At 41.1% G+C, this 13,280-nt stretch overlaps 1 protein-coding gene across 2 annotated transcripts in view; it reads left to right on the top strand.

Annotated features, from left to right (window-relative positions):
• Positions 1 to 7,253: 7,253 nt before the first annotated feature.
• Positions 7,254 to 13,280, top strand: part of RAPH1 (Ras association (RalGDS/AF-6) and pleckstrin homology domains 1) — an 87,816-nt gene continuing 81,789 nt past the window's right edge. For both annotated transcript variants that reach the window (XM_066322665.1, XM_066322667.1), the window contains exon 1: positions 7,254 to 7,583. The gene's annotated coding sequence lies outside the window, so the exon portion shown is untranslated. The remainder of the gene's footprint in view (positions 7,584 to 13,280) is intronic.

Consider the following 13,280-nt stretch of genomic DNA (forward strand, 5'->3'; position numbering starts at 1 on the left):
CAAGTGAAAAATTAGTTTCTAGATTTGAATAAAAGACAAGATACGTTTCACTTAGACAGTACAATTTTGCAGGATTTGTCTCATAACCTGTGAAACTTTATGCCTGTCAGTTCCTTCCTTGGAAAGCTTGTCCACACAGACTTAGAAGTAATCCCCTAATGAGCAATATAAGTGTGGTGGAGTAAGATGGAGGGGGATTTTATTTTCAGCTTTCTTAACACCATATGTTCACTTAATCCCACTCTTCATTTAGTTAAAGGTAATCCCTGAGTACTTGAGAACAAATTACATGCAAACATACATTATGTGTATGGATGGCTTGTAAATAACTCTGCACATGTGTCTTAGACTAAGAGAAATCCCACTGATAGCTAAGGCAGTTGAATTTTCCTATACAGATGCTCCCAAGTCATCTACCTCAAAAGTACACATTAAGATTCAAGAAGGAAATTTTCTCTGAAGGAATTACTAATGAGGATTGCTTGGATTTTTGCTCATCAAATCTTGAATAAAAATCTTCAAAGTTATTCTGAAGTGCCATTTAATTTTTCCTACCTCATCACTAAAATTATTCAAAAAATCATGACAACTCTCTCTCATAAGTCCAGAAACATCATACAGACTACATTAAACATGCCAAAACATTTATTTTCCACTTTTTAATTCAAAATGGGAGTTTTAAAAGGTAGAAGTTTCAAAGTACAATGATAAAAATGGTGAAATTTACTGTTCAAAAATCTACTGTCCAGTTATCTACAGCTGTTCAAAAAAAGAATCTGAAACTTCCCACAACTATTTTCAGTCACTCACTGAAAGAACAACTGCACTAATTTAAACTATTTCTTTCAAAAAATGTTAACAGTCCAGCCAATGTCACTTAAGCAGTCAAGACAAAAATTCCAGTAAATCCTGATGTATTATTTACAAGATATATGTCAAATATTTCATATATGCATAAAAATGGCAGGAAAAAATAATTCTGCTCTGTAAACATTTGGTACAGTTAAATAACAGAACTTCTGTAGAAAGCTGTACTTTCTACCTGGTCTTCCAACTTAGTTAGCGCCAGCTGTCTCCTGAAATGAAAAGTCTATGTGAGCAGGTCACTCTCCAGAATGAGATCTGAGGAAAAGATGTGGCTGAAGATATTTGGGGAAAAACAGCTAATAGTAACTGGAAAAACAAACCACTGCCAGTACTGAGTATGGCAGAGATGTGTCAATCTTCCTCTGCAGCTCCAGGAACTGTGTCACATTGCTGCAGTGCATCCACACAAAGCTCCCCCTGCAATCATGGCCAGTGCATAAATGGGTTTGACTGAATTTCTCTGTAAAGAAAGGAAACTAAATGTAGTCCTTTTGATTTTCACAGTGATCTTTTTTGAAGATCTAAAATTCAGTTCTCTCTCAGGCAGCAAGGTAACTGATAATTCCATTGCACACTGAAAAAATAATTTATACTTTAAGAATTATTAAATCAGATCTAGCGGGCAATTATTCTGTAATGAGTATTAACTGCATATAAAGTATTTGGTCTGGAAGGACATTTCAACATTTTCAACATTTGCATTAAAATGCCCTTTTTCTACCTCAGTAAGTAGAAGATGTCACTTCTGAAGTGACACGAAAGAGCATTTTCGGTGTAAAATGAGAAATGTTGTTATGGAAGAAGTAAAAATAAGTTTAAAGTAATCTGAAAGCTAAATGACTACTTGTTGTTTTTTTCATGTCTTACTCTGTAATGGTAATGTAGATAATGAACTCCAAAGATCTTCTGAGAAGTGCTTTCCAGCCTAACCCAGCGAAATACCTAATGCAGGCCCCTGGGTTATCCTGGGGCTCCTCCAGTTTGGTATCAAGCACAGCCTTATGCCTGGAGAGTCAGTAAAAAAGTCAGTCATATCAAGAAGGTCATTGCAAGAAATGAATAACTTTGAAGGAAAAAATTCAATCACAAAGTAGAACCAGCAAGTAGAAACAGAGTTTCTTTTCCACTCACCTTCCTTAGTATTTTAAATATGTTGTGGACTTGATTCTTTTATGTAAACCAGTGGTTCTCAAGACTGCAAAACTTCTGGTGTTCTGCTGTCATTTCATGGGATCTTTTGAAGTGGTGATGTTTGTTACTATGCTTAAAATTCTAGTGTTGTTTGAACAAATGTATGGAAAAGAATCACTATTTGTATTTTAAGTAAATAATGTGCCAGGAGACCTCAGCATATTTATGAGTGAGCAATCTCATAGTTTTCAGAGACAGCTAAAGATTGCATTTATTAGTAGAGTTGTTTGCAAAACTGTTGCCATAGCTTTGGTTTCTTTTTTTAGACCACACTTACCCTGTAGTGACCTCTCCAAAAACTGACCATAACTGAGACAATGTCCTCTATTTTAGCATTTATTTACATCATCCTCCTTCCTGTTGTTGGCACCTCATTCCAGTTAATGTCACCTTTTCTTCCAATGTTAGTGGCTATTTTCCATTAATCTTCACTACTGAAATTTCTTTCTCTTGGTTTTAAAGTTATGGTCATATAGAAGAATATTGGTTCTCCTGTCTCCAGGAAAATGATGAAAAATAGCAAGTACGTCTACTGTGATTGAGACCCACACTGACATTATTTTCCCTTGTAATCATATTAAGTCAGCTGAAGAAAAAAGAAGGGGAGCAAGAGAGTATTAATAGATTCCGGGGGGTGTGATAGATCTTAAAGCCTATAACTACGCTGCAGAAAATCACTCATTTATTTGCCTTTCAGTAAGTCTCTAGAAATAGAAGCATTTCACATTATTTTGTTCCTAAGGATATAAAAATATATACATTTTAATTGCACTTTGGAGAAGGAAAATTAATAAAGACAACTGTGCCATTCCCCATTAGTGGAAATGCCTGCAGTTAACCTGCCTCGAGCACTTTCAATATCACTGAATCCCTTGGGTGGGATTTTCCAAAGTGCCAGCATTAGCTCAGCCCTGCTCCCATTAAAATCAATTACTGACTCCAGCCTGGGAGGAGAGTCCAGAGAGTCCCTGTAGTGCCCTGTGTGTTGGAAGATCCTAATCTGAGTGTGTGTTGTTCCTTCCCTGTTTTTATGTGCATGGCTGCACAGGTGCTCACACACATTCATAAGGGCCAGGGTTTGCCTCAAAGGACTTGAAAAAGAACCAGAAAGTTAACTGTGCAGAATGAAGAGTAATGGAGGGTAGCAGAGATCACAGAGGCAAGGGGAACTTCACATAAGGTGAAATTTCATCAAGTGTGTAATGAAGTCAGCTAATTGCAGCCTCTCTGCCCCAATTCATAGAGCAAAACCTTCCAGAACACGTTTTCAATACAATTTCACACAGTATATTTTCTGTCTATGGAATCCAATTGTCATGGACAGTCATCAAGGCAAAGAGTTTAGTAGAATTAAAAAAGGGATTTAAGAAGCTTTGTGAGCAAAGACAACATTTGCAGCTGTATGCACAAGATTACAACAATGCAGGGGACAAACAAGCTTCCTGTTTCAGCAGCATAAGCTGATTGCTTTGAGGGTCAAGAAGAAATGTTTTTTTGGCATGTGTTAGCCATGCTGATTTATTGAGATGTGGATGTTGAGTCTTCATTAAAAGGAATAACAATGATAGTGAATGCTATAGATAGATTATTTGCTGACATTTGCTGACAGTCTGCAATGCTGACATTTCCAAAAAAAAAAAAGAGTATCAATAGTAAGTCTGTAATGAAGTCCTCTCCCAAGCAAGGGACAGATTTGGCATTGAGAGCAGAATTCAGACCTTGGCTATATAGGATCAGGGTTTCCTTTCTGGTTCTAGGGAAGTAGCTTTTTCTCTTACCACCAGAGAAAAACAATGAATGCTTCTCTAGTTCTTAGAAGTAGAATAAAGGGAAAGTGCATAAATAAAAGAGTGGTTGTATTTTCATCCACAGACACTGTGCTTTGGACTCAGTGCTGTCATCCCACTGTAATTCAGGAGTACTTTAGCTGGAATTAGTCAAGATTTTTCTCATTTACACTGATTAAATGAGTTCAGAAAACAATGTTTTCATTCCAGTGTTTGTGCAGGTCCTCCTCTGAACTTGTTCCCTGAAAAAACATAGTGGCCTTAACCTAGAACATGAGGAGTTTCTGCAATAGATTCTGTATCATGCTGGCTGGCTTGAATGAGGTCAGAACCCCTTCAAGACATCCTTGTTTATGAACAGTAGATAGATCTGAGAGAAGACATTTTTAACAGAAGTCTGGATGAGCTGAATTATTGATGTTAATGGCTATGGGTGCTATACCTGTTGCTAAGAAATACTGTAATACTTTGTCAGAATTCCCATTTGGAAATGCCATTATAGCTAGGTGAGCAGCGATAGATACAGTATAGGCTGAGCAAGCTATTGATGAACAGGAAAGGCTTTTTAATGATTTTGTGCCTCAAACCCTGTAGCTGGCAGAAGAAATTCATAAAGAAGCAGGTGAAGAGTCAGACTGCTCTTCTCCTTGCTAGAGCTGTCAGGCATCGTAGGTGCTCAAGGTTCCATGATGGTATAGTTGCATGGATATATAGATGCACATGTAGTTTTGATTGACAGACTAGGTCAGACCCAGCAAGTCTTCCACCAAATGTGAAATTTCTACTGCACAAGTCATTGAGTTTTCTTAGGTCCATCAAATCAATAAAGGTGAGAGTTGTTAATTTTGAACTCTCATATTTCCAGCCCTTGCTTGGTGTGTCCTTCATAGAAATTCGCCCAACTGCCTAATGATCCAGAAGCCTATGTAACCTTCACTTATTTATGTTTTGTTATTCAGAATTATTTAAATACAGAAAATAAAACTTTTGAAGTATTCAAATTTAAGTTCAGCTGCCAACAGGGCTTACCTATAAGTTAAATTGAGATTGATAGACAGCATTTGGGGAGAAGAAAGGGTCAGTAACCATGGAATTATTGTTCTGATTTAAAAAATTATCCATTTTATCCTTTTTTATTTTAATGCAGATATACATTTAAGCTGACCTTTTAACCTACTCAAAAGGCTTCACTTTTTAATATATCACATGTTAATTTCATTGGCAGATGTATGACTAACTTTCTTGTACTACTTTGAAAAGCTTACCCAAAGCCTGCTGCAGGTGTGCGCTATTTCCTTGGCCTGGGGGATGATTTTACATTAGTAACTTAGGTCTGTAATTGGATAGTGGTTCTGTAGGATGTACACAGACCACTCTGGTCCTCAAGCTTAAAATGATCTAGCTCTGATCTCTACCCTACATTAAATTAACACTGTTGTCTATTGTCTGCTCAGGCTCAGGGACAACTTAGCAAGTTTGATATAAGGGAATAATATTTCCACATGCCAAAAGCAGAGTTTGTAGTAGTCAGCTGCAGCATCTTTTTCCTTTTGAGAGGATTTCATAGCTGAGGGTATGAAGCTTTGCACACTCCATGTCCATGCAGTTCCTCAGCTGCAGTGGTGCAGAATGTGAGACTTGGCAGAGCTTCTGTTCTGGGTCAGCTGCCATAAGGAACCTGGCCATGGCACACCCAAGTTGCTCCGTGCATTGTCCGTGCACTCCCTGTGCTTTCTCTGGCCATCTCAAGTGGAGGTGTTGTCATTCTAATCCCTTCAGGGTCATGGAGGATCAGTAGGAATGTGTGGTGGGATTAATACAACCTGCAGATGAAGTCTAAACCTGCTGATTACATCAGATTCATGGTCTCTGCCAGCTCACTCTCACTGCTGATATGCAGCAACTGCAGAACAGCACTGAAAACTGAAGTTACTTATCACTTTTATTAAATAATGTGAGCCCAGACACCTCTTAATTGTCGAACCTCACAAACTATGAAACAATGTATCAGTAGCAGTCTAGAATTTGGAACAATAGGATAAAAAAATATTTTATTTGCAACTCTGTAAGACTACTGTAATCTCTTGATGATGAATGCATGTATTTTTATTCCATATTGATAATTTATATATTTCTGCTTCCACAACTTTGATCTTAACTTGTCTAGGATGTTGTTAATTGGCAATATTTTACTATGTTGTCCATAATTTGTAAGCGATCACATGTTAAGGTGAATTTATATAGCAAAGGTTTTAGATGTTTAGAATTATATGGGTGAACTTTGTTTTTCAAGTTACTTAATTGTATGTACACATGAAAATAATTTTCTCCATGTACTAGCTTGTATTTTAAACAGATCTTCATGCTGCCATTGACCTAGCTTGTAATCTCATTGGTAAATTAGTACTTACAGCAGTAAAACAACAAGCATCATTTTGCATAATTGTTCACATATATGGAAAATTCTGTACTTTAACTGACTGAAGTTTTCTGCCTGTCAAATACTGGCAGATAAAGGCTGATGTAAAGCACGCCTGTGCTCTGTCACAATATCCAGCGGTTGTAGCCCAGGGGAGAAGCACGTTCCCGGCGGAAGGCAGCGTGGCTGCCACCTCTCCTGCGCTGTAGGAGCCTCCAGGCAATAAACTGTATTTAACCGAATCTCCTCTCCTACAGCACTACTTGCAGTAGCAACCAATGCGTTTATCCCATTTAATAAATAACTTTTAAAATGGTGATCTCGGCCCTGAAGCTGTGGTAGGACGAGAAACTGTCCGCCGGGGCAGAGCGGAGCCGAGCGGCGCGGTCCGCGGCTGGCCCAGGGTCAGCGGGACACACGACCGAGGATTTCGGTAGGATTTGGTAATTTGCTGACAACAGAAACCTTCCGTGATCGGAACAGAGAACGTCCCGCAGTGCCTTTACCTGCGGACGGAACCGCAGCTCCAAGCTCTCTGGAGCGCGGGCAGCGCCCGCCGAGAGCGCTGGCCACCGCCCGGCGCGGGCAGACCCGCTCAGCGGGCAATGGCACCGCGGGGAGCGACCGGCACCGGCGGACCGGCACCGCGGGGAGCGACGGGCTCCGTGGGGACCGGCACCGCGGGGAGCGACCGGCACCGGCGGATCGGCACGGCGGGGAGCGACGGGCTCCGTGGGGATCGGCACCGCAGGGATGGACCGGCACCGGCGGACCGGCACCGCGGGGAGCGACGGGCTCCATGGGGATGGGCACCGCGGGGAGCGATGGGCTCCGTGGGGACCGGCGCCGCGGGGAGCGATGGGCTCCGTGGGGACCGGCGCCGCGGGGAGCGAAGGCTCGGCGCTGCCCGCGGCCGCCCCCCGGCTGGCGCCGCTCCCGGCAGGGCGGGGCCAGGCGCGGCCCAGCGCCGGAAGTGAGCGGCGGGGGGAGCCCGGAGCGGCGGCGGGGCTGGGGCGGCAGCGGCGTGTGGGGAGCGGCGGCTCCGCTGCTGGGCAGGGACGCGCCTCGGCCGCCGGGCGGAGGCGGTTCCGCGCTCGGCGGAAACAAGGAACGGGAAAGGAAGGGAGCGGCGAAAGGAACCGGTATCGGCGGCCACCATTAGTGGCGGCAGGAGGAGCAGCAGCCGCCGAGAGGGTGTGCGGGCGGAGCGGAGCCGGGTGCCGCCGCCGGCAGCGAGCGGGAGCGAGCCCGGCGCCTCGCCCCTCTGTTCTGTGGGGCGTCGCCGCTGCCCGCCGGGGCTCCCCCGGAGCCGGGGCGAGGTGAGTGGCGGAGCCGCCTTCGTGTCGCTCTTTTCTGAGGGGGGCGGCGGTGGCAGAGCCGGCGGGCGGCGTTTCCTGCCGCGTCCCCTCGGCCCCCGGGCCACCGCCGGGGCCGGCGGGAGCGCCGGAGCGGCGGGCTGCGGGAGGGGCGCGCATTCACCGGCCCGCGTGTGCCCCGCGCCGCTCCACGCCGCAGACACCGGCGGGTGGGGTTTTTTGGAGAGGCTCTGGTGGCTGGTGGAGGTTTCTTGTATGTGTGTGCCCGCCGGGTTTTCCCCGAATGAGGCATGCCTCGGGAGAGGCTGGGAAGCAGGCGGGGATGCGCGAGGGATGTAGTGTGTGGCATGCAGACAATGTCAGCCTGGGTGGGTCCCCACCCTGTGCCGCCGCAGGCGCTCGGGTGCCCGGCGCAGGCATCGCCAAGGCGCGCTGCCACCCGCGGAACAAAACGCGCTGATCCTCGTTCCTGCTGCCAGGAGGAGCGATGGGCGAAAAACCACACACCGAACCTGCAGTCTGTTAGCTTTATAGCCAGACAACTTACTGAAGGCAGACTGGTTTGCGAAGAGCCTCCCGAGCAAGCTTGATGCTTGCGTTGGTTTTCGTGAAACTGGGAGAGTGGTGTATTATTTTTTCTGCTTGGGGAAAATCATTGATGGTGGGAGGGAAAGGAGGAGTGTCTGTATACACGAGTGTCACATGACCTTGTAAAATTCATATGGCTATACTTATTTTTCTCCTGCACTAATGCTGGTTATCTTAAGAAGCCAATGACTTACCTGTTCATTTTGGAAGATTTTATTTCTGTTTGATTTGTTATCTTGTGGGGCAGAAAACAATCACCTGCTTGTTTGAACACTGTCTCTGCATTTTATAATTTTTACTAGTATTTTATATTTTTACTGGGCTATAGGTGTTTAGAAGGAGATGGACAGTAGTCTGTGTAGTACAATTTATTTTTTACTGGTGCATTACAGGTACACTCCATTTGGCAAATATAAACTATTTCATATGGCTAATATCTTTACATTACCATTCGTGTGATGGATGGATGTTTTGTGAGATTGTAGGATCACGCCCACTCCGTTTTGAACGAATTGACTCTTTTTGTCTGTTCCGCCTGGTGCCCTCTAGACATGGATACATTAGCTTGTTAAACACCTTAGAGCGGAAGAATTAGTTGATTAATTCTAGATGTTTATTGAAACAAAATGTCTAGAACAGCAAATCCTCCAGTTTTATTGTCTTTAATCAGCTGTTCTCTGCTAAGAAGTTTCCTGTTAAACTAGAGGAATGGGAAAATTACTTGATAAGTCATCTTGAAGAACAAAAATATAGGTCAGAATCCAGGGAATACTTTCCACATAAGTTCCATAAAGATCTAGACATATCTATGTTTAATACACTGATGTCATTCTTGGGTGGGTGTGGTGGATAGTGGAACACAGAAATGTTCTGCACCTAAGTTAGTACGTGATTTTCCATATCACTGGGTGATACACAAATTACTGTATATATTACAGAAGCTTTTTGCTTCTTTACAACAGAAAGGTAAGTGGCTCTAAGGAATTTATTTATTTATTTCCCTTGTGCAGTTTTAATTTTCAGATAGGTATTTCCTTAAAATGGCTTCATTTTTATACTCAGATGATATGCAGTGAAGCATCCTTCTACCACTGCTTCTCTGACTCAGCATGTGGTGACAGTGAGAAAGGTATTACTAAGAGATAAACCACAGTTAAGGAAAGAAATACAGTGTACTGGCTGTTAATTTCTTAAGAGCGTATAAAAAAGTAAAGTGAAAGAGAACACTGACAAATTTTATATAATTTTCAATCTGCCTTTCTTGCATAGTATCTTGAGACTAGCCTTCGGGTTTGAATTTAAAATAGTTTTTTTGCAGTGGAGTAGTGTATTGACATGAACTGTTTTCAGCTTCCTGTGTGCTGGAGCCTGTTCCTTTCTTAGTGAAGTAAGCCTGGCAGCAAAGAACACCTGTGGGTTTAAAGTATGGTGTCGAACTGCTGCAATGCCCTTCCTAGGTGATGGTTCACTGGGGTTGATTTTAAGAGGCTTTGTTTTTCAAAAGGATGTCCCAGTGTTCTGGCTATCAGAATGTATGGGTATTGCCTTGTTTCCCCCAAACCACTGATCTTCTTTAAGAGTTGCTTCTTTATTTGAATTTAGTCCTTTTGTCTATTCCTTCAGCATTAAGGTTTTTCCATAGAATCAACTGGTTTTTCTAGCCAGAAATAGTTAATTCTTTGTGCTTTAAATTCTAGATCTTTATCCTGCATTAGTCTCATCTTTACTGGTCATACTTGCCTTTCTTCTTCAAGTGTTTTTCAGCCACTGGAGGGGGAAGTAAAAACCTATCAAACTGGAACAGAGTTAAATCTGAGTGACTAAGCCAGTTAGGTAAATACTAGGAAGAATAGCACTGAAGATCTCAGCTATTAAGTAATTTACATCACTTCTTAATAGAAGAATCCAAATCATTTGTGTTACCAATGAAGCCAAAGGTTGCAAAATAATCACACACTGCCTTTTCTATTATGTTGAAGAATAGTTTTGTTAATGGAATTTTCAAGTAGAACTGAAATAATGTATGTACTTCACAACTTCCCGTTAACATCTGTTCATACTGAGTATCCTGCTGATTAAATCTAGAACTTGTTACAAACACTTAGCAAAGCCAGAAATGTCCAATTTCTGTTTCTGGCCCCAACAATAAGCCATGTGGTCATGTTTCACACTCTTTCTCTGCAATTGCTAGAAGAAAATGTGTTGGTTTACAGCTGAATCAGGCAATGTCAGATAAACAAGCCTTATAAAAAGGTGTGATCCAGATCTGGTTTATTGCTAAGGGTTAATAATACATTGAAATGACAGCAGACTGTCGAGTAGTCAAATTTAACCCATTTCTATGTGGAGTGTTAATTTTGTATCAGAAAATGTAAGTTATGAAACAAAATATTGAGTAAGTCCTCTTTCCTCTTAAGAATTCAAAAATATCTTTGATAATTGGCAGTCATGGAATGTTTTCTACCTTTAGGAATGTCTACAGGGTTAGGTAATGCCAGAAAGAAACTTGCACTATAATTGCCCTTTATAGTTGTTCTTCAGATTAGCAAGGGATTTAAGTGTCTCTCGTTAATCTGCAAATATTATCATCACTTAAAAAAAAATTATCCATTAAAAATGGCATATTAGTTTTTTTCTGTTTTACTAGAAATTAGTAATGACTACTCAATTAAACAAATTAGTCCCTGTGAGAAAGAACTAAAATTCAATAATGATAAGGTTGCTTATGATCCTTCAAATAGGAAAATTGTATAAAGACTAAGAAATGTGTCTGCAGAATATTTTTATGCAGCTTGATCCAGATACATTGACTGATACTTTCTGACATTTTTAATGAATTAAAGTCACTTCTCTATTTCATTCCAAGTAGAAATTTTAGTTATTTGCTATGTCCAGCTTTAGCGGAAGTGTTTTGTGTAAGATGTTAAATAGATTGTTTGTTGAACTTGTTTTTTAAAATCCATCTGGTAGTGTAGAGCTCTTGAAATGTCTTGGTCTGTGAACTATCATTGTACTTGTGCGGAGGAAGATGATGTACATGAGAATTTGAAACTGCCCTGACATTAAATATTAGGAAAATAATTTGTTGCCATCTTATATCGTAATGATTTAGTTGGATTTTAGGGGGTTGTGGGGGGAGGGAGGCCTGGGGTTGGGGATGGAACTCCAGGGATGATATCAGAATAGTCATAGAACATAACTTTTTACCTGTTATTGAAGTTCTAATCTCAAAAATTCATCAAAATAATTTAGACAAATGTTATCAAAAGGTGAATCTTCATTGCCTCTGATCTTTTCAAGACAGCAGTGTGTAAGGCGAAAATTCTTATACAGAACTATTATAGGGAGTCTGGTGAGGGAATTACTATCCACAGTAGTAAAACTGTTATATTTACTTACGTAAATATTACAGTGTTCAAGCACTCAGGTTGCTGATAAAAATGCACTGATCTTGCATAGGATAAGTGGTAAACTGAATATAAATTGTTCTCATCTTCTTTGAACATTCTCCAAAATATCATCCCTTTATTGCACAGTTAACATTGTGTTGTTCTGATTGTTGTATTTGACATCTGCTGAAATGGTCATGTATGGTGTGAGGGTGTCAGTACTCTGTCAAGTATTTAGAATACCAAGCTGTGTTCATATACAAACACCTTACTGTTTCCTACTGTTTATTACAACAGAATAGCTGATTTCTAGCAGATCAGGATTAGAAAGAAACAGGAACAAGAAGTGACATCACTTTCCAGGTTTGTGACTGCTAAGTTTTGTTTCTTGTTTCAGTATTGGACTTTCATGTAGAAAAGTCTTGGATAAGTTATATATAGAACCTGACCGTTTTTCCTGAAATGTAGATCTGAAGTGGGAAAATAGGCTGCCTAAAACATACATACAGAAAGGGGCTGGAGGGAAGGTCATTGGCATCCTTCATCCTCTCTGATAACTTCACCCTTCAGAAATCTTTGGGGGCAGCTGTAGGGGGCCTGGCAGAAACTTGTGTTCATATGATGGTGAGAGCTGAAGTCCACTGCCTACTGCTGGCATAGGGTCCTTTGGTGCTGTGATTGTCTCATTGTCCTTCCCTTTCCCCAGAGACTTAGCAGTTTGCTGAGTTGGTAGCACATGTGGTATTCCTGGTGTCTTTTTGTCCTGGTTAAAGTAAATTAAAAAAAGGTGGAACTCTGCTGTGCTTACAGTCAAGAAGTGCAGTAAGGTACTTCTTGTAATTACTTTAATTGTTGCTTTCTTGGCTCTTCCAGTAGGAAGGACCAGTTTGCTCCCCAAAGAAAAGCTCCAAGTAGAGCTTGTTGCTTGTAACATGGGTAGATTTCATCTTGATGCAAGTTCTGTCATCGTGTTCCCACTTTTCTGCCTTAAGAACAGCCATCTGTAACACAGAAAAGGTAGTTTATTCTGTGTTTTCATGGTCTTAATGTTTCAACTTGGTTATAGATGCCTGGTAAAATTGCTCCCCCAAACTAAAAACTATTGTTGAGCTAGCAGTGTCTACTGCTGTTGAACAGTTGTGTATCAGTGACTTGTGAAAAATTCTGCTGGATTCTACGAGGAAGAACCGTCAGGGATTACTCTGTGCAAACTTACACTTCATTTTCTGAAATCCAGTTGGTCATGGTAAAAGGAAAAGTGTTTTCAGAAGTGTCCAAAAGACTTACTTTTGAACCTTACTTAAATTGTAATTGGTGAATTTGCATTATCTGATTGTTAAATTGTATTTTAAAGGCTAGATCATTGATTAGTGTTGGAAGTGCAAATAATCAGTATGTATCAAGCATTGATGATAAAATAGTCCCATCTCAAGTGGTTCAATTCTTACTCTGGTATCACCTTTACAGTTAAATCCTTTCAATATATGTAATTAAATTACATGTTAAGTGCAACAGTAAATTTTGAGTAAGTTACTGCATAATGGGAAAAATGCTAGTTTTACAACATAGGATTCATAATGTGGCTTCTTTTGTGTATGTAGAATTTTATAATTCCTGCAATTTAGACATTATGCTAAGACAGTTTTACCCAACTGTATTCATTGTTTCAATCGGTGATGAAAAAAGCCTAGTGCTTTTTTGATATCTGGATTTCTTTTAAATA

Source organism: Sylvia atricapilla, chromosome 7 (assembly GCF_009819655.1).
Source record: "Sylvia atricapilla isolate bSylAtr1 chromosome 7, bSylAtr1.pri, whole genome shotgun sequence".
Taxonomy (NCBI): Eukaryota; Metazoa; Chordata; class Aves; order Passeriformes; family Sylviidae; genus Sylvia; species Sylvia atricapilla.